Source organism: Pleurodeles waltl, chromosome 1_1 (genome assembly GCF_031143425.1).
Source record: "Pleurodeles waltl isolate 20211129_DDA chromosome 1_1, aPleWal1.hap1.20221129, whole genome shotgun sequence".
Lineage (NCBI taxonomy): Eukaryota > Metazoa > Chordata > Amphibia > Caudata > Salamandridae > Pleurodeles > Pleurodeles waltl.
In genome coordinates, this window is record NC_090436.1 from 996,966,018 (window position 1) to 996,988,135 (window position 22,118).

At 45.7% G+C, this 22,118-nt stretch overlaps 1 protein-coding gene across 1 annotated transcript in view; it reads left to right on the forward strand.

The window, feature by feature from the left end:
* Positions 1-2,975: 2,975 nt before the first annotated feature.
* CDKL2 (cyclin dependent kinase like 2) overlaps positions 2,976-22,118 on the forward strand; it is a 305,603-nt gene continuing 286,460 nt past the window's right edge. Inside the window, exon 1 of the mRNA XM_069230289.1 lies at positions 2,976-3,664. The gene's annotated coding sequence lies outside the window, so the exon portion shown is untranslated. The remainder of the gene's footprint in view (positions 3,665-22,118) is intronic.

Below are 22,118 nucleotides of genomic sequence, written 5' to 3' on the forward strand. Positions count from 1 at the left end.
TATTGCGAGCACTAAACAAAAGAAAAATCCAATTTGTCTGTTTACTACAGGTAGGGTAACACAATTGCTTCTTAAACCTTACAGATTTTTCACTGACGGCATTTCGCTCTAGCAGCTACTCCTTCTTTCTCAGTTTCCCTGATTCACAAGTAAAATTTGATCAGCAAACTTTACTCTCAACTGGTCAGTGGGTCTGTCCTGGTGCACATAGGACTCGCCAAATCTCAGTCGAAAAACTCTTTCCTTTACTTTGACTCACACTCTGACTTGTCGACCACGCCAATCAACCTATTAAAACAGACAAATTACAACAAAAACCAAGTGTCTCATATAGCTTTTCAATATACTCTGGAGTCTTAGACCACGCAGGGCCCATGGACAATTCTTGAGCGCAAAGCGCCACACACATGTGAAATTCGACGACTTCCCTACTCTGACACTTCGGTGTACACACACAATCTTTCTACAACTTCATTTGGAGTACGCAAACTTCCTAAACCCTCACAGACATCACAATTCACCTGTGATTTGCCTAAACTGTGCAAGCGCAAAACCTACTTCATTCACACTGTCACTAGAACACCGAGAACATCAAGTAATCATTGGCAAACTCCAAGGTTCTGAGAAAGTCATTATAAGTACTTAACTATGGCTCTATCAAAATTAGCGGTCGGTACCTAGGGTCTTAACTCTGATTGGCTGTTCCCAACCAATCAGTGTGAAGGTGTGTTTCACAAAACTGAAAAAGTGTTGGTATGACTGAGGGATGAGGAATGAGGAGTAGGGATGATGGATGAGGATTAGGGATGATGGCTGAGGAATGAGAAGTAGGAATGATGGATGAGAAGTAGGGATGAGAAGCAGGGATGAGGGATGAGAAGTAGGGATGATGGCAGAGAAGTAGGGATTAGAAGCAGGGATGAGGAGTAGGGGTGATGGAAGAGAAGCAGGGATGATGGATGAGAAGTAGGGATGATGTATGATGGATGAGAAGTAGGGAAGATGGATGAGAAGTAGGGCTGATGTATCATGGATGAGAAGTAGGGATGATGGATGAGAAGTGAGAAGTAGGGATGATGTATGATGGATGAGAAGCAGGGATGAGGGATGAGGAGTAGGGATGATGGTTGAGAAGTAGGGATGATGGATGAGAAGTAGGGATGATGGAAGAGAAGCAGGGATGATGGATGAGAAGTAGGGATAATATATGATGGATGAGAAGTAGGGATGATGGATGAGAAGTAGGGATAATGGTTGAGAAGTAGGGATGATGGATGAGAAGCAGGGATGAGAAGTATGGATGAGGAGTGAGGAATGAGGATGTCTTAAAATGGATGCTGTACGTTATTGTTATTTCACAGGCTCATCATTTCAGAACTGAAGCATTGTTATTCATGTATTCTAAGTGTTGGATCTGCATAGAAAATAAGTTAACGTAGAAAAATAACACACACATTTAAAAATGTGCCTACTCGAGTGACCGTCAATATTCACAAAGTGCACTTATAAGCCACTTATTAATGTAAAATGTTGAGCTCATGTTTGGATTAATGAAGTAATATGTCATATTAAAGGTCATGTATGTATGTCTCTTTGAAGATACATCCGAGGCAGCACAAGGTGGTATTGCTGCCGAGTTAAGATTTTTTTTCCACTCTGGGGGTGGGGGCAAAAACGGATGGAGAGTCCGATAGGGACCCGTCCCAGCACCTGCTCACCCTGCCCACTTAAAGCCCTGCCTGGTGATGATTATGTTGGAGCAAGCAAGATGCATGCCTGGCTACAAGTACAATTAATGTGCTGGTCTCTTCAGATGAGAAGTGAGTGTTACATGGATCTTTAATTGCAAATTAGCTAAATTACTTTTCGGACTCTTTAGAAACTATGGTTTTATGTTCATTCTCTATATTTGAAAATACTGAATCGGTGTTGCTAAACATAAATAAGGCTAATAATAAGATGTGTCAATCGGAGTAGCCAAACCTGCTTCGAAATAGTAGTACACAGATGTAAGACACACGTGTGCGCACACACACAGTCTGTGTAGATGAATGTGGGCATGAATGCAAGGAAGAGTGACACAGTGCATGTATACTCGAGTCCCTGAACTCAGCAATGGCTAAACATAGTTATATGCCAGGCAAATCGGCGTTGCCAATGCTTGTTTTGAAATATGCATGGCTCGATAGTGGCTATGGATGTTATGTGCTCGCTTCCGCACATGCTAAATAAACCAGGCCTTGGAGTGGACACGGTGCACATAGAAGCGATGCTTAGGGAGGCAGGGAGGGAGAGGATGTTGCTTAAAGTAAATGTATCTCTCTGTCTACGTGGATATATAGAAGGACACACTCATAACTGCATACATTGAAAATCCAATTCGAATAGTTTCAGGGGGAGTAGCTTGGTCACTAAGATTGGGGGGGGGGGGGGGGGGGGGTGCAAGCTTCAGATTTCCCAACAATCACTCTGGCATAGAATGTTAAAATACATTATTGACAAGGAGGCGCACCAGAGAGACTTTAGGGACAGTGGAAAGGGAGAAGATTATGGATTGGTGGGGGTGCTGAGGCCAATATTTATACTTTTTTAATGCTGCATTTGTGTAGCTTTCTGACGAAAAAGAGGCACAAACTTACAAAATATATTTTTTGTAAGCTTGTATTTTGTAAGTTTGCGCCGCTTTTGCGTCAAAAAATGACCTAATAACGGCGCTAAGTGGGCCTAAGTGAGAGAAAATACAATATTTGATAAAATAACCAGCGTGTTTGAAGACTTAAAGCTGGAGTGGGTTCGAGTGGGTGTAACCTTTTTTCTGTGTGTATGGAAAAATGCCTTGTGAAAATCCGCCAGACCCTTCACCATAGCCGACTGAAAGCACCTGTATCCCACTGTTTAAAGGGTAGCTTTATTATTGGGGGTAGGGGGGTATCACCCATCCCCCTCCCTCTCTGTTGCTTCTCGGCACATTCAGCAGCTACAGTGGTAGGGCCCAATGTGGGGACCAGGACAAACAGCGCTGTGGCGTGAGTCCCATCTGGTCCCCCTCTAACGACGCCGCCAGTTAAGGGAAAGTAAACACCTCGCTGCCGTGCGAGATGGAGCTGCAGCAGGGCAGTTACTCCGGGGCGGGATCGGCAGACCGTGGTGTACAACGGGGGCCGTGGCTGTGACTACCTCCGGGGCTGCTGTCGGACAGGCCCTGTAGGCTGAATCGGGGCTGGCTCAGCCGCTGACACTCTTGTGTGTACACAGAGGAGGGCAGCTGTTGCTCTGGGTAACCTAACCTTCCTCTTCCAATCCCCAAAGGATCTGCCTGCCGCTCACCCAGCGACACACACACTCCAGCAGACACGAGCGATTTGTAACTGCTCCCACCTCGCAGGGAAACAGGACCCCGAACGAGAGGGTGGCAACACGCCGGACCACCTGGATATTTATGCGCCTTCAAAGAAAAAGTTTTTTTTTTTTATTAGGCTCACTTTCCACGCGGCAAGGTTTTATTTTAAGCGCGTGTACTTTGGCTGCACGGAAAGACCGCTAAAAATGCCCTGCATCTATTCCAATCATGTACTAGCAGCCATCGCCGCCTACTCCTCGTTCTGAAGCACCTGCACGAGGCGCCTCCCGGACCGAGAGCTCGAGGGGGCGTATTCCACCCCAGGTAGGTCAACATATTGTAATCCTCCGCATTCGATAAAACTGGTTTAGCCCGTTTCTAAACGCTCCCGTTTTGGCAGATGTGGCTGCAGGAATTAGGAGATATGAATAATCTGTCCAGGGTCAAACCGTTCGGTCGAGTGACAAAGCCGGCATTATTATAAGATATGTGTAGTTCTGCTGTAGATCTGTCACCAGGCAGTAAAACACGTGTGCAGACTGCTATGTTATCTGATAATGAAACGAGTACAGTGCTTTTACTGGGGCGCAAATGGAGGAATGGTGCCTTGAAAGTTGCCATCTGTGTACACTGATTTGGACGAGCCCGTAATCTAAAATGAATGCTGTTTTTGGCCTAATAATGGGAGTTAGTGGTAACCTGTGACGTGTGCTTTAATTCCTAATTCCACCCAGTTCATGCGGTCAGGGCATGGGAAGGTTTGAGAACGAGGCGACACGTTGGATGAAATCTCGGAAATCACCTGTACCCTGACCTGTGAGATGCCACTGGACTCACATGTTTTGGGGTGAGCTGACACGGTGTTATATATGGCAGCATACAGATAATCCCGAGCTGCACCCATGGGTAATCGTAGTGTGTGACTAATATAATGTGAGAGTGTATTTGAACATTTGGGTGTACCCGCAGAGACAACAAATTAAACCGGGAGAGCCGACCTAGAACCGAGCCAAGGGTCTTGCTGGTATCATAGAGCCCGTACACGAGCTGAGCCCTAAAATGTAAGTTTGTCAAAATTCAACCCGGATATTTCTTTAACACGTGGAAGCTTTGGCGTTAATATTTCACATTATAACACTGCACTGAGTAGTACTTATTAAAAGTGCTAGTTTTTAAATGCGAACAATTAATAAACTAAGAGGCAAGAGAAGTGTAATGTAAACACTGTGCCTGGCCCTGATTATTATTCAGCAGCATAACCGACTAATAAAACAACACAATAGATTTTTGTACAACTGGTATTCTGGTAGTTCACATAGGTGAAAGTGCTTTCATATGGGATAATGAAGGAAAAAGTGTTTTGGTGAAATATAATATTTGCCTACAATCGCATGAGTTAGGCGAGGAAGCCTCCATATAGCCAGATTTTCTGGTTTCCCTTTGTACAAATCAGCAACTAAATGTGTTTCAATTTGTCTTTCCTTATTTAAGAATTTGTTTTTACCTCTGTGCATTTTATGCAGCTTTTATTCAGCAGTAACTTGGGGATTACATGAGCGCGAGCTACATTAGATCACATTCATTGTTTATAGGGACGGGGAGATTAAGTGCTTTATCTGGAATCACAAGATGCTGAGCCGACGCTGAGACTCGCCAGCTTTGCCCGAAAGGCCACATCCTGGGCAGAGAGAGGGAGGAAAGCAGAAGCCACACGAAAGCTCGGCTCGTTAGGGGCTCGAGATTCTAACAGAAACTCAAGCTGAGCAAGAGCCAGGCTTCAGACATGAACCTTACTCGAGTTCTCAGTGGCTCGTCCACCTCTAACTGCAGACATATATTGTTATTGGGAGAAACCACAGCACATTGTATAATAAATGTAAACACAGTATGGCAGTGTGGCAAAAAGTACAGTCTTGGAATCTGCAAGAGCCTGCTTGGTAAAAGAAAGTGGAACAAAATGACACAGCTGGAGACAGTTGTTTTGTGAAGCTCATATCGCAATGATAACCCCGGCCATTAGTGCTTAAAACATTTATGTGAAAAAGGGGTTAATTAAAAAGAAATACGTAAAAAAAAGAACCGTCCTTAAAAATTAGGAAGGTGGGTATTGTAAACTTTATTTTGGTGGATTGCCCTAACAATTAAATGATTACACTATGAAAAGTACATTTTAAATACAGTATAATCTGCTTACTTCTAACAAAATTTCACATGTGCAAAGGGGGTGGTCTTGGCTTAGTGACGAGGCCACTTTTTGAGGCTCTTCTATTGTCCCAAACCTATCTATCCAACCAGATTGAGCACAAAGAAAGCAAAAGTTTGTGGTCTTTGAAACTGTAAAGCACCATGGCCGCCAAGAGCATGCGCGCCAAAGGGAGAGACAAAAGTAAAAAAAAAGTAGTTCGCCTACAGTAACACATATCGTCAATCATGCAATTATCCCTGTAACAGGGTCGGTGTCTGAGGCGGTAACCAAACCGCCCCAAGGCAGGTCAAACGTAGAGCATTTACCAATGACATCAAGTGATTTTTGAAAAGCAAGCCCACGAACGAATGAAAGCGATGAGTGTGAGGTGGGCGTGTTAAAAAGCCCACAATACTTACAATAGGTCGAAGTGCTTGCGCGCTCGACCTAAAAATGCCATTGTTATTCTGGGGAGGTTTCACACAATTTAATTGATGGACACCGACTATGCAGGGTATCGGTACACGAGCTGGAAACCCACTCTGTGAAATGGTTTCCAGCTCACTTTTTGTTCCTCGGTGTGAAACAGTCACTGTGTGATATTCTCTCTTCGCCGGGAGACCATGTGAAGGACGGCGGTATTGTGTGTCACACAGTAGCACTGTGTGAGCTGGCATGTCTGAGTGAGGATGAAACCAAAAAGAAAAATAAGTTGACAAAAAAATAGGCAGAATATGATGAAGAACAAAAACACAGATTTCCTGTTTAGTTCCACAGTGTCCTGCTTGATTCTGTGCTGGAAATGAACATTTACATGGGGGGTTTATGTGCAACCCTTTTGTTCCCTGTATTGAGTCTTGCAGATAGCTACTGCAGCAACGCGCAGGGAGGCCCAGAGGCCAATACAGGAGCGTTAGTTTAACGCCTGCCTTGGGCAGACGTTAAAAATGGCAGAAAAAATGGCGCAGTGAAATCTTGTCAATTTCATTGTGCCATTTTTCGGGCCTCCCTGTGGGGGAATGCCTCCTTGCATACATTATGCCTGGCATAGGCATAATGTGGCGCAAGGGGTTACAAAGTGGCACAATGCATGCATTACCCCTTTTTGTAAATCTGACACCAGGGAATGGCCTCCTTAACGATGCCTTAGCATAAAAAAATTACACTAGGGCGGTGCAAGGCAGCGGAAGGGGCTTGTAATATTACCCTAAGTATTGGGGATATGATGCTGTAAACAGGTCTCATTTGAAAGTGAGTGTAAAATGATTCATTCACCCTGATGAAGTGAGAGCAATGCTTGTGAAACAGGTATTGGCATGTACAAGGGCTTTAAGTTGCATTGGATAAAGAGTGAAGAATAACAATAAATTTAACTTTAAAGGAGTTATGGATCATTCATTTTAAAGGATTACCTTAAACATTATCTTGATAGGTATATTGGTCAAGATTTTGGAACCAAATTCTGAGAAAAGATAAGGTTATGTTGGAGGTCTTGCAGTATTGCTATACTAGGCAGAGTTTATGTGAGCTGCGAAAATATCTCCTTTTTCGGAGATGGTGTGATGATTTTCTAGGTAGTTTAGTGTGTAAAGTTTCAAATCCTTATAAATGATACATGCTGATCAGACGTTGTAAGTGGGATGTAAAGGGAGAAATTTGAGATTCATTAATGCTAAACTGTTTTCGCGTCCGTAACACTTCTGTAGTGTGGATCATTTTTTTCCGGGGCATACGAATAGCAGGTGGGCGAGTGAGAGGAAAGATTCTATATGCTATGCAATTTATAACCTATACTTGAGCAACCTTTTTTAGACCCTCGCTAAATTTCAGTTTCTGGATTGACTTTGAGTTTCATCTTACAGGGGTCACCATTCGCCATAGTAATAATGTTAGGTTCAAGGTTAAGTGTGTTATTTATTAGGAATCCAAGGGAATTTGCCCTGTGGATAGGTTCTGATCAGAGGTTGGCTTCTTGTGGTTTTGTCTATGATCTCCTTGTAGCCCACGCTTAATTTGAAGCAGTGGTTGCGGGTGGTGGGCACCATTGCTCATTTTCGGGGGTTATTTTTTATCCTCAGAGGTTGACATGAACCAAGAGAGAAAAAAAAAGGAAGAAGGTCAGAGGTACAGTAATGGAGGAAAACAGTGACTACAAGAGAAAACAGGGATGAAATAAAAAACATTAGAACTATAGGGAGCCATCAGCCTTGTGATTCGGCAGCACAAGCGGGTGGCTCCTAAGGAAAAACTTTGGGCCTCTGCGCTTATGTTTACAAGTTAAGCATTGCTTGCAGTGCTACTGTTAGAGTTCTGGTTGATAACGATAAACCCTTTTTCATTTTGGTTCAGTTTTTGATTGGTATTTTTTGTGTTTTAGATAAATAGCACTTGATATAATCAGTCACTAGATTATTCTGGATTTTTATGTAAATCTCCATGTCGGCCGCATATTGGTGGTGTGAGTGGTCAAGTGTTTTTAGGGCGTCCCGCTAGTTCTACATAGAGGTTGAAAAGGACAAGGCTGAAAACTGATCCTTGCAGGGTGCCAAAAAGAGAGGTTGCAGGGTGTCAATTGGTGGTTATCTTAAAAAACTGACAACATTCACCCACAGATGGCCGTAAATCTTGTAGTACCATCTCTCCAGCATTGAGCCAAGTGGGACAACCTGTTCAGTAGTAAATGCTAGTTAACTTAATTGAACACTGCTTACCAGTCCAGTTGGTTCAGTAGCATGCTTCACCTTTGTCCATCGTCTAGAAGATGTCTCTATAACATTAAGCATCACAGTTTCAGTGTTATGCCCTGGTATGACCACAGCCTGATAGTATCTGAAAAGATATTTTGTATTAATGCACTGACTTAACTGTTGAGTAACACATTTTCCATAGTTTCATGACATATGTGTACTTCTTTGGGTGGTTAGGCAGTGTTAACAATGTCTCTCGCAAATTGGGTTGGAGTTAAGTGCGAAATGATAACCATTTACGCACATAGCTGTGCTATGCTGGATGTACTGCACGTGAAATGCAGTGAGCAAAGTGTTCTATTGAGCTATTCTTTGGGAAATGCAAACAGGGAAGACCTCACACAAACAGACGAAACGAATGCACAGCAGCCATTTTGATTATGCTAAAGAACTGAACAAGTCATGGACAACTGGCTTTTCACATGAGTTACTGACCGCTTCATATAAATAAAGGATGAATGAGATGATGTGTTAGCATTTGCATGGTTGACCACACGTAGCTGTGGCTGAGATTGGCTTCTGCGTGATTCTTGTCTTGGCTCTGCGAGTATGGAGTCTAGGCGGTCACCTCGTCATGAAGCGAGTCACTGGTTTCCAAATCAAAGGGCACGGATTACGGATTTCAGAGTGTGTGTGTGAGCTGTAGGAGTTACTCCAGTGGGGTGGAGAGGTGACTACTGGGCCTCATAGCTATAGGTAAATGAGGTGCACCCGTAGATGTTGAGGGAATGAGTATTGGGAGCCATTTGGGCTTCGAGGGGAAGTGTAAATGTAAAACTAACAGGTAATGCATTCAGCGTTTTACCTATGTACATTTTCAATAATTTGCATAAATACTGTTTCTGCAAATATTTTTACATTTACGTATACAAAGTGCCCAGCAGCATGTTAGTAGAGATAAGTGGGATTAATCTTTCTGCATGGCTACTGCCTTTGCTCTGCCGGAACAGCTCTTTAAAAATTAATATTGCAATAAATAGAAGTCACTCTAAGTGAGTCGGATGTGTGCGGTATTTGTATATTTTTTACATTTGACAGTTACTGTGAATGGGAACCTGAATGCTTTGAGATGCTCAGAAGGTGACCGTGAAGGTACAGTTGTGGGGAATATGCAAGAGACATGCCAAACTCAGTGTCGTAGGAATACATTTAACCTCGCTGCCGCCTAGGGCGCCAAAAGGAGAGTTTTTTAACCAAACTGCAGAAAATTAAATGTTGATGCAGGAGGTGTGGTACAGTGTCCCTCCCGGGTGCTAGAAGGTGCAAGGTGATTGTTTGGGATCTTTCTGGGGCCTTATGTTTTCAGTCACTTGTAAAATACCTACAGGTTCGCTATTGGTGCATTTTTGTTTAATTGTAATTCGATTCAATTGAAAAAATCGTTATATGAAAATATGGTTATAGTCCAACACCTAGAAACAATTGAAATCGAATCGTTGTTTTGAACTATGCAATCATAAACACATACATGAGCTAATCATAACCTAAAATACGTTGTTGTGGATGTCCTCACAGATGACATCACTGGGGAACGTCATCATGTCAGTATATTTTGTGAAGCAGATACAGAGACCATTATTGTGTTGTTTGCATATCTGGACGTCAGTAGGTCACCAGATACATTTCTGAGCTCTGGCTTCACTAAGGTATGATGAAGAATTCCAAACCAGGCGAGGGTGGAACCTTCAAAGCCCTTGTGAGAAATTGACAATGAATTGTGCCTGCAACTTATGACTGACAAGCTCAGTACCGGCACAACACATGGTGAGACAGTCACCCTTAAACCAGTGCCTTTTCAGGGCTGAGCCACCTGAGTTGGGGGAGGTGATGGGTACCCGACAAAAGCAGAAGCACCAGACTTTGCAGCAACTTAAGCAAAGGAACATGCTTTAGATCCCTGCGCATCTTTAGGCACAAGTGCCAGTGATGCAATGGACGTCACTGGTGCACTGCTTTGCTAGGCAAGGAAGTGGAAATGGTAAAAGAGGCAGAAGGAGGTTATGGGAAAGGGCTAGTACCCCAGCTAGGTTGGAGGCCATGGTTAATGTTTGAAAGTATACATGACGGTATTTCAGTGGAGTAGTTGATAGTAGGATTTGTGGAGGGATTTAGTATGGCATATACAGGTCTATGTCAGAGATGCTGGGCAGAGAACGTGAAACTGATAAAAGGAATGACAGATGTAGAGGCATAGTCATAGACTGCATTTAGTTGTATGTTTAGTAGTACTACGGTTGTGCTACTAATGTACTACAAAATACAATTCACTAACCTACATGCGATGGTCAAAACCTCCGCCTGACTGACAACGTATCTGAATACGTAGCAGTGGCGGCCGGCAGCTTTAGGAGGGAGGGGGCGGGCGGGGCACACACACACACACACACACTCATTCTTTCACACACAGACACGCACGCATGCACATCCATTAACAACATTCATACCATTCAAACATGCACGCATGCACCAAACATTCATTTTAAAAGATCGCACACACTCATTCTTTCACACACACACGCACGCACGCACATCCATTAACAACACTCATAACACTCAAACATGCACGCGTGCAACAAACATTCAATTTAAAACATCACACACATACACACACACACACTTACCTTCAGCCTCCAGGTCCCAGGAGGGTTGGGACTGCTGCCTTCCCTCATTGGCCGACCTGAGATCAGCCAATGAGGGAGGGCAGCAGTCCCAGCCTCGTCACAGAGTGGGATGGGGTCAGTGAGACTGCTGACCCCACCCCACTCTGTGACGAAGTGTCACTGATTGACACTCGCCCTGGGCGCTTCAGGGCTTAAACCTGAAGCGCCCAGGGCGAGTGTCAATGGGTGACGCTTTCCTCGTCACCCAGGGGAGGGCCTCGAGGCACATTTGCTGGGCCGAGGAGGTCACGCCCATAGGAGCTGTGACCTCCTCAGCCCAGCAAAGTTCAGCTCAGGCTGCCAGGAGTCTGCGCAAATCACGCATGTCTGCTCCTGGCTGCCTGAGCTGAACATGGAGAGTGTCTGTCAGTCTGACCATTGTTCAGCCTGACAGACACTCTTCATGAGGGGCAAAAGGTGGGGGGGCGTGGCCCCTCTGCCCTAAAAGACAGGCCGCCACTGATATGTAGGTATGCACATAGTAGTGAAGTTAGGAGGGATGGAGAAGTGGCTGGACTATGGGGAATGCTCACACTAAAGAGCAGGGGTTTTGGGAGAAGTATGGAGCGTTTAAAGAGCTGCTAGGAAAGGGTTAGGGAAGGACATGAACCCACTCACAGTTAGTAAGCCTATTGCTACTCACATTCCCATAGGAACTAATGTTAAATTAAATACACTTATTTTAGTGATATAAACATATCAATTAATGTAATTTAATGTTACTACATAATACATAAATGTTATACCATGTTGGTTTTTTTAACCTTAAGAAAACATATGTATTTTTTGTATTTAATTTATGAAAAATAATTACATATACAATTAAAACTTTTTTTTTTTTTTAAATCTGTTTATTAAACACAACACACGAGCGGCAGTACATATAGCTTGAGTTAGTAAGAGAATAAACATTTTTCCCTTTTCATGTGTCCTTGCACGTACCTGTAATTCCCATACAGTACGGTTACATTTTTAATGTACTGGCGTGTAACTTAACTTGATACATTTTAAAACAATAACAATAGGCATATCTATGGTTTTATTTAAGTATATCTAATGGTATTCTAAGTGATTACGATAATATTCATCTGTATAGGCGTGAAATATGTTAGTGCTTGTTTACATGCTATATAGTTTGCAATGGGGCAAAGGCTGGGGTAGCAGGGCTTCGGGATCTTTTGTCAGTTTGTATATTCGTGTCTGGATGAAGTTGCGCTTGTTATCCAACTATATATTTCCGGGTTGATATGGCGAGGCTGGCTGGGACGCTACTACGGATATGATTTATTACTTATCGTGGTTGCTAAGTGTTTACGTGTAGGTCGTTCTGTACGTGTCGCGTGTTTCAAGGGGGGTAATCATCATCTCTAGCCTCTATTTGTATTACAAAGTGATCCCACTGTGTGGCTCCCTCCTGTATCTGGCCTCTGAGTTGTAGCTGTCTTAGAGTGTGTGCCTCCGCTAGTGTGGAGCTGTGTAAGGCTGAAAGCCAGGTGCGGAATGAGGGGGCGTTAGGGGCCTTCCAGTGTGTAGCGATCGAACGCTTGTATATTATAAACGCAAGATCTATAAACTTGTGAGTGTGTTTTTCATTCTTGTCCCGGCGACGTATGCCCAATAAGCAGGATTCTGGTGTGGGAATAAGCGTGTTTCCTATTATGTCTGCAACCGTCTCGGTGATGCGGCACCAGCCAGTATGTATTGTGTGGCATTCCCAAACCATATGGTAGAAATTAGCAGCAGGGGTAGCGCATCTAGGGCATTCTGGCTTAGAGTTTGGGTATATTTTGTTGATGCGGGACGGAGATAGATATGCTTGATGGATATAATTGAATTGAGTATATCTTAGTCTAACATTACGGGATACAGATTTAATCGTGGTGAGGGCAGCTTTCCAGGATTTCTGATCAACTGGTGTGGGGAGGACCTCATCCCAGCGGCTCTTAACTTGGGTCAAAGCAGTGCAGGTATCTGTTAGGAGTATTTTATATAATTTAGTAATGCAGCCCTTAATGTTTCCTATAGTGAGTAATGAGGTGAGTAGGGGGGATTCATCAGGCTCGTTTGGGTTGCTCCCCCAAAAGTTTTGTAGAAGTTTGTTAATAGCATTAAATGTTAAGAAGGCCCCAGGTTGCATGATACCAGCAGTCACGAGCTCTGCGAAAGTGCTTGCTTTAGAGTTCAAGTACAAGTCTCCCATGTTCAGTGCCTTGGTTATCCGTATATCATGGTGATGGGAAAGAGCTCGGACACCTGGTACCTGAGCCAAAGGTATTGCAGGTGAATAAGGGGGAGTTAAGGTTTTGCCCTGGACATATCTCCGCCAGCAGTATCTAGCCGTTACTACTAGGGGATTTCTGTTAGATGGGTAAGGAGGTTTGGACATAAGTGATGACAGTATCGTTTGTGGTGCCACACAAGACATTATCGCTGTACACTCTGGGGTGGGTGGGTCGCTAAGCCACGTGGCTACCCATTGGAGTTGGGCTGCTGCGTAGTATAATTCAAAGTTCGGCATGCCAAGTCCGCCTTCCTCCTGTGGATATTGTGTAATGGCTAGAGCTACTCTTCGTCTGTCTCTGCCCCACAGCAAATCAGTCAGCAGAGAGTGTAGTTTATGAAAGAATGAACGTGGCAGGGATAATGGGAGCGCTGTAAAATAGTATAAAAATCTGGGTAATATTAACATTTTTGCTATGGCCGTGCGGCCCATGGGTGATAGTGGGAGGGAACTCCAAAATGCCATGGATCCCCGAGTTGAGCGTAGCAGCCTATCGAGATTGCCCTCGCGTAGGTCTGTCATAGAGTGGTAAACCTGAATCCCCAGATATTTAAAAGTCTGATATGCCCATGTCAGTTGATGTAGTGGTAATACCGATTGCTGTTCCGTAGGTATACGAGTGAGCGGGAAAATACATGATTTCGCCCAATTAACACATAAACCAGATGATAAAGCGAAGTTATCCAGGATTTGTATAACTTCTGCGAGGGAGGAGGTATAGTTACGCAAATATATTAGAGCATCATCTGCGTATAGGGAAATAATATGGTATGTGTTGGATTCTAGGATGCCCCACCTGCTTGCCCAGCTACGAAGTTTAATTGCCAATGGCTCCATAGCTATAGCAAATAATAAAGGGGATAAAGGGCAACCTTGTCTGGTGCCTCTGCCGATGGGGAACGCGTCTGATATCATTTGGCCCGTTTTGACGCGAGCTATTGGTTTAGTGTATAGAGTGGCAATCCAGTTAATGAAACCGCTTTGAAAGCCGAACGCCTTCAGAGTGCGGAAGAGATATTCCCATCCGAGCGTATCAAATGCCTTCTCTATGTCCAATGCCACAGCCACTGCCTCAGTTTCTGTGGTACTGTGTAATATACGTATTAGGCGTCTTATATTTAAAAAAGTGTTCCTCCCTGGTACAAATCCAGATTGATCATGATGAATTAAGTCTGATAAATAAGGGAGTAGTCTATTTGCTAGAATTTTCCCCAGGAGTTTACAGTCAGTGTTTAATAGGGAGAGTGGTCTATAGGATTTGACATCAAGTGGATCCCGTCCTGGTTTTGGTAGCACCACTATCAATGCTTCGCGCATGGAGTCTGGCAGCTGCTTTCTATTACGTGCCTCGTTAAATACCTCAGTCAGGGGCTGCAGGAGATGAGCAGATAGTGAACTGTAATATTCCGTTGGTAGTCCGTCTGAGCCAGGAGTTTTGCCGCGCGCCATTTGAGAAAGAGCTAAGCGTAGTTCTTCGATAGTGATGGGACCGTCCAGTATGGCTGCGCTGTCAATGATATTCGTATTTTGGGGAATCAATGAGAGGAGTTCAGAAAGAAGTTGTTCATTTGGAGGGTGAGTGGGCTGATATAGTGAACGATAATACATATGAAAAGACTCATTGATTCCGGCTTGTGTGTTAATCACTTCCCCTGAGTGTGTTCTTATCGCGCCTATGGGTGAGGACTGTAATGGTTGACGGACCAACCATGCCAATAGCTTGCCCGATCTATCGCCTTCTGCGTGTTGACGGGTTTTAAAATGTCTATAGTCATGTCTGCTGAGCCTGTCATGTCATCCGCTTCTTTGTAGTCAGATTTCAGCGAATTTAGTGTTTCAAGCGAGGGCCCGCTAGTGGTGGTCTCGGTCTCTGCCCTGCGCATTTTTAATTCTATCTCTAGTAATTCCTTATTAAGCATTCTTTTGACCCCCAGCGAGGCTGCAAGGCAGTGGCCGCGTATAACCACTTTATGAGCGTCCCATTCCGTGGCGCGCGCTGTTGTTGTGTTTTTATTTAAAGCAAAGTAATCCGATAAGCACTTAGCTAGTTCAGCATGATAAGGGGGATCTATGAGGGCATCTGGTTGTAGACGCCATGTGGGAATGCACGTGTGTGTGCGGCCCGTTCTCAGGGTAGCTTGAAGCGGATTATGATCAGATATGGTGCGAGCCAGATAGCCTGATGTGGTTATTTTTGGGATTATATCTTTTGACGCAAACATCATGTCTATTCTAGTGTGCAATTTATGCACAGGGGAGTAGAAAGAATATTCACGGTGTGTGGGGTGGGCAGTTCTCCAAATGTCTCTTAGCCTATTGTTGGAGGCCCACTCTGCAAGTTCGAGTGAAGCACGTTTAGCTAGGGTATTATCTAACGGAGGGATAGAGCGATCTATGTGAATGTCTAATACGCAATTAAAGTCACCGCCCCAAATAGTATCCATCTCCGGATCATTAAGTTTACTACTGTTAAGTGTCTGTAGGAATTCCCATTGATTTGAATTGGGGGTATATATTGATGCTAATGCCATGGGTTCCCCGTCTAGGGCACCTTCCAAAAGGACATATCGGCCATCTGGGTCACATTGTATGCGGGACGTAACATAAGGGACCCCGGGGGCTATCCAGATCGCCGCTCCCCTAGCATATGTTGAAAAAATGGTACCATATAATTGCCCCTTCCATTTTACTTTTGTGTTCTCCAAAGAGGACTTAGCCAGGTGTGTCTCCTGTAACATGGCAAAATGTATTTGATGTCTCCTGAGGTATGCGTGGATCTGTTGTCGTTTACGCGGGGATGCCATGCCCCTTATATTCCATGTGAGTATTTTATATTGCGGGTTATACTGTTGTCTTTGGGTTGCCATGGAACTTTTGTACTTGTATGTCTAGATTTTGTGGGTTTGGTGGGCCCACTCCTTTTACAACTATAGTGTATTTCACGCCCATTATGCTTGGCCAATTTATACTGCAGCTGCCTAGTATGTACTTATCATTAGCAATCAAACAGCTTTTACTACGAATACTATAATCTAAATTATGCCTCATAGATATGATTCTGCTAATTAAAACAATAACATTAACTATATCTAACAGTAACTGTGGTTGTGGCAAGGGCGTTAACGATACAATACTTGCCAACCAGATAGAACGTTCCATATGGTGCGGGGGTGTTTCAAGTAAATAAGTTCAAATCAATGCTGGTTCCGACCCGTTATGTTCTTGTTGAAGCTGCTACTTTCTGGGACCAGCCATGAGTCTTTTGCTGCGGTCGGGGGCAGCAGTGCGGTGGAAATGAGGTCAGCGTAGTAGACGATTAGTGACTACTTCTGTAGGATGTCGTGTGCCGTTGTGTCCGAGATTGGTATATATTAGCAGATGTCGTCTGCTGTTCGTGGAGTGAGATTGGGGGCACAGGCGGAGTCTGTAGAGTCAGAGAGTATCCCAAGCTCGGATTCTAATCCCGAGTGCGTCGATACAGACCCCGGGGATGCATTGGCGAAAAGGGATGTGGTTTGCAATAATAGAGAGCGTTCCACGCGAGACTGTTCAGGAGTAGGTTTAGTGTCTGGTTGCCTGCTGGGTTTGCGTTTGCCACTAGGAGGGTGATTTTTATCTTTGGAATTTCTTGTATTGGGAGGGTCAGCGAGTCCCTTGGCATGTAGCCAAGTCCATGCATCTTCTGGTGAGGTGAAAAAGAAAGTGCGGGTGTCGTCCTGTATTCGAAGTTTGGCCGGGAACAACAGAGCGTATTTGATATTGTAGTCTCTTAGTCGCTCTTTGACCCGAAAAAATGAGTTACGCTTTTTCTGTACCTCTGCTGTAAAGTCTGGATAGGCCGATATGATTGCCCCTTCGAAGCGCATTGGGCCTGCTTTTCGGAACAGCTGCAGTACGAGGTCCCTGTCACGGTAGTTGAGGAGTCTTGTTATTAGTGGGCGAGGCTGAGTGCCAGGTGGTGGGGGTTTTCCGGGAACCCTGTGGGCGCGTTCTATTGAAAAGAATTTCGGGACATTGTCCTTCAGTACTGTTTCTATTAGCCATTGCTCAATGAACAGTTCTGCGCATGGGTCCTCAACGCGCTCAGGAAAGCCCACGAAGCGGATATTATTACGTCTTGACCTTCCTTCTGCTTCTTCAGCTTTGCGCCTCAGAATCCCTAGTTCAGCTGTTACAGCCCCCATTTGCGACTGGAGTTTGGTTATCACTGGTGAGAGGTGTGACGTGTCTGCTTCCAAGCCTGCGACCTTTTCAGCTAGCGTATGTTGGTCTGCACGCAATATGTTGACGTCTTCGATTACCGAACCTATTTTTGCTTCCAGAGTAATTTTGGTGTCCAGTATGGCTTGTAAAATCTTTTCAAATTGCGTTGTGTGCGTTTGGAGTGTTATTTCCATCTTTTGTAGTGCTTGTTGTGTGGTCGAGGCCTCCGCAGGTGGGGGTGGGGCATCAGAATCCATATTCCCAGAAGGTACGCGTGGGGTCTTTGGTTTGCCCATTGATTATTTACGTGACGGTATTGCTGTTAACTATTGTTTTTGAAGTGGCTTCGATTGATTAGGACTGCTGAGGCTTGTTCCTGAAAAATAGAAATCTTGCTGCGTATCAGGCAAAGAAGTTATACCGCTTACGGGTTCTAGGGCACCGTGACCGTCAGGATTTCGTGTTGCTTGCAAAGAAGCAGGGCCCCTAACTTGGGGTCAGCAGCACTGTTTGGAGTAGTGAAGATAAGATAGCAATACTTTGTTTGTGTGGTGTATCCTCTTTGTAGTGGAGAGCCTCAGGGCTTTTATGTCTGGTGAGAGCCTTGGTGGGAACGCTGCGGCTCGATTAGCGCCGCCGGTGCAGTGCCGCAGGAGGGTATACTGTAGTGCCCTGTTATACGTATTATTTTCTGAAGGGGTCCGTTTTATTGCTGTGTTGCTGCTTGGAAGCTGGGATTGGTAGGGCTCAGTTTACTTGAGCTTTGGTGGTCCCAACTCTTCTTGTTTCTTTTCTTTTTTTTTTTTGTTTTTTTTAAATTGTTATTTATTTGCTTTCCCAATTGTCTCTCCTCCTTAGTACTTGGTTATTTGTTAGCCCAGGCTTAATGCGCAAGGAAACGCCTGTTCAATGCCATCCGATTTTTTTTGGGGGTGTAGAGCCAAGATTCAAGGGCAGCCGGTGGGATCCCCTCCCCTTTCGCGGGGAACGCAGCTCCAGCCCGCATGGCACCCCCGAGTCTCAATGGTGGCCGCACGTCCCAGCGGTACCTGTCATGTGGAGCCAGCCGGCTTCACACGGGAGTGTGGCCGTATCGGGCCGAGCGCATCGGGTCGAACGCGGCCCCCAGGCGCGTGGTCCCGGAGCAGGGGATCAAGCGCCTCCTCACCTTCTTCGGCACCCGCCTTCCTGCCCCGGGAGACGGGTCAAGTCCCAGCGCGTCGGGAACCCGTCCGTGTCCCGCGACGCAGCTGCCTCGGCACTAAAGGTGCCGCGTCGCATCGGCCCCGGCAGGAAAGGTCCAGGCTCCACGGGCCTCGGCGGCCGCACCCAGGACCGCAGCCGACCCCGCGGCACCCGGAACGCCGCGGTCGGATCCAGTCAGAGCAGCGCCGGCATCTCAGGTAGAGCATACGGCGTCTCGCACGAACAGTAGTGCGGGCGCCTGTTAGAGGATATTTGACACGGGCCGGGATCAGAGCTACGAACTATGCGACCAGCCCGGTCGCCATTTTGGCCACGCCCCCTCTACAATTAAAACTTAATGTCATCATTTTGTATCTTTTTATATTCTACATTTAAAATAAATATTTTACATTAATTTACATAAATATTGAACATCAAAATATTTTACTGTTTTTTTTAAGCCTAATAAACTTTAAAAATGTTCAATATAATTAACCACAGGTAAATATCTGCCACGTTGGTGGAGACCTCTGCCTTTGTGTGAAAAGTTATATGTAGTAACTTTACGCTGATAAATTATTTTCTAACCCACAGTTCAGGGGACGGGGATATGTAAGTCAACACCTTTGAGTAACTTTACAAGTTAATGATTGTTAGTCCCTCATGTGCCTAACAATACTAGGAAGTACAGTCATGTGGGTCACCGTCAAAGGGCAGAGGGTGGAGGCTCTGAGAGACACAGGAGCCAGCATGACAACTGTCTGGTGTCTTCAGACCAGGTAGTCCCTAATGTGTTCCATCACCTTGTTGCTGCTGACACCTGTGAGATCCACTAGCCAGTAACTCTGCTTCCCTTTGAATGTGGAGGGTGGGAGGTCTTAGGTCTGCTCAAGGTAGCTTTGAGTCCGTCCATGCCTGTGGACTGTCTGCTGGGCAATGACCTGGAGCCTGACCACACTGTCCATGTCAGCTTGAGAGGATGGTCAGAAGGACCTAAAACCTGGAAGAATGTCCTAAGGTCCTGCTAAGAAGGGGAAGGGCAAGGAGTGCGGAAAACCCACTACTGAAATTCCCACGGCCTGGGAGGAGGCTCAACCTGAGGGGGAGGTCCCAGTACCTACAGGGGAGGAAGTGGCCGAACTGGGGAACCTGCCTGAGCTGTCCAACTGGCAGCAGGAAGGGAGGTCCTACAAGGGGGGTGTTCTGCAAGGTGCAGAAAGAGTGCCCTAATCATGTGGATCTTCGGCAGCAGGCTGAGGCCCAGGCAGCTGGTTACTCCTCTGGCAAGCACCTGACCTATCAGGAGAATGAGCTCCTGTATAGCAAGCCTAAGGCCCCCAAGCCTGGTGCAAAATGTGTTTTGGTGGTCCGCCAGTGGTACAGGCCCTTCCTACTTGGTCTGGCTCATGGTGTGCTACTGGTAGGTCACTTGGGGCAAGGCAAGACCTTTGATAGGCTTGTCACTCACTTTTATTCGTCTCAAATGAGGAAGGCCTCAGATTCATAGTGGAGGTCTTGACCTACCTGCTAAGGTGAGTGGCAAGTCAAGGGGGTAGTGCAATGCCCCCATAAGCTTTTCCTGTCATTAGCACCCTCTTTGAGCAGGTTGGCATCAACATTGTGGGGCCTCTGGATTCCAAGACAGCCATGGGCAGCGATTAATTTTGGTTTTAGTGGACCATGCCACCCGGTAGCTGAAAGTTTTCCCTCTCAGGACAGTGACTGCACCCGCTGTGGCCAGGGCACTGATGGGGATCTTTACCCATGTGGGTTTCCTTAATGAGGTGGTATCTGACAGGGCTACCAACTTCAAGTTTAACTACATGAAGGCCATGTGGAAGGAGTGAGCGGTAACCTACAAGCGCTTCACTTCTTACCACCTCCAACCAATGGGTTGGGAGATTCAACCAAACTCTCAAAGGCATGATTATGGGTGAACCCGAACCCATGAGGCGTAAGTGTGATGTCCTCGTGCTATGCATGCTGTTCACCTACTGGGAGGTACAACAGAAGGGGATTAGCTACAGCCCCTTTGAACTTCTGTATGGGCACCCTGTGAGAGGGCCTCTGAGTTTGGTAAAGGAGGATTAGGAGCAACCTCCCCAGAGAGCCCCCAGGATGTGGTCAGTTACATGCTACATACATCTACATATAGATAGTGTGCTTCAGGAGGCTCACCCAGGAGAACCTAGAAGCCAGCCAGGAGGACATGAAACACTGGTATGGCCAGGATGCCACTATGGTAGCATTTCAGCTAGGCCAAAAAGTGTGAGTAATGGAGCCCATGAAGCCCCATGCTCTACAAGACCATTGATCTGCGCTCTATGAGGTAAAGGAGCAGAAGAGCGATATCACCTACTTGGTGGACCTCAAAACTCCTAGGAACCCTTTGAGGGTCCTGCATGTCAACCACTTCAAGCACCACCTTCAGTGGTCTCCGATTACCATGCTCTTGGTAACTGATGTTTGGGTGGAAGAGGAGAGTGAACCTCTCCCCAACCTTCTATCTTTCAAAAGTAGGAAGGATCAGTGGAGGGTGTCAGCCTTTCCCCTACACTGACCCTAGATCAACAGAGAGAGACTGCTGACAGTTGTTGAGGCAGTTTGCCTTTCTCTTCTCACTTACCTTAGGGCTCACCCATCATGGTGCACCCATGATATTGACACTGGGGACTGCCTACCTGTAAAAAAAAAAATACAGGTTGTCTGACAAACTGAGGGCTAATACTATGAAGAATGTCTCCAAAATATTGACACTTGGGGTTATTGAGCCCTCAAACAGCCCCAGGTCCAGCCCAGTGGTGCTGGTCCCCAAGGCTGCCCCGCCAGGTGTCACACTTATCTTCGGTTCTGTGTAGACTACTGTGGGCTCAATGCTGTCACTAGGATATATGAACACCCGGTAGCCAGAGCTGATGAGCTCATAGATTGGCTTGGAGCTGCCAAGCCAATCAGCACTTTTGACCTAAGCTCTGGGTACTGGCAGATTGCCTTGACAGATGGAGCAAAAGAGAGGTCTGTATTCTGTAGACCAGAAGGGCATTCCCAGTTCCAGCTCATGCCCTTCGAGTTAAAGAACTAGCTGGACTGGAGAACTTCAGTGCTGCCTACCTTGACGATATTGAGGTCTTTAGTTCTAGCTGGGAGGACCACCTGTGGAACCTGAAGGAAATGCTTAAGTCTCTGCAGAGGGCAGGACTGACCATCAAGGCCAGTAAGTTCCAGATAAGCTAGGGTTCAGTGGTCTACCTAGGTCACCAAGTAGGAGTGGCAAGGTGCAACCTCTCCAGGCCAAAATTGAAACCAAATTGGGCCCCCCAAGACCCAGACAGAAGTGAGAACCTTCTTGGTGTCACAGGTTATTACAGATGATTTATCATGGAATATGGCACCATTGTTGCCCTCTTGACAGAGCTGATTTCCCAGAAGCAGCCACATCAGGTGATCTGGACAGAGGAATGCCAGACTGCATTTGACACCCTGAAGGAGGCCGAGCTCCAGGCCCCTGACTTTTCAC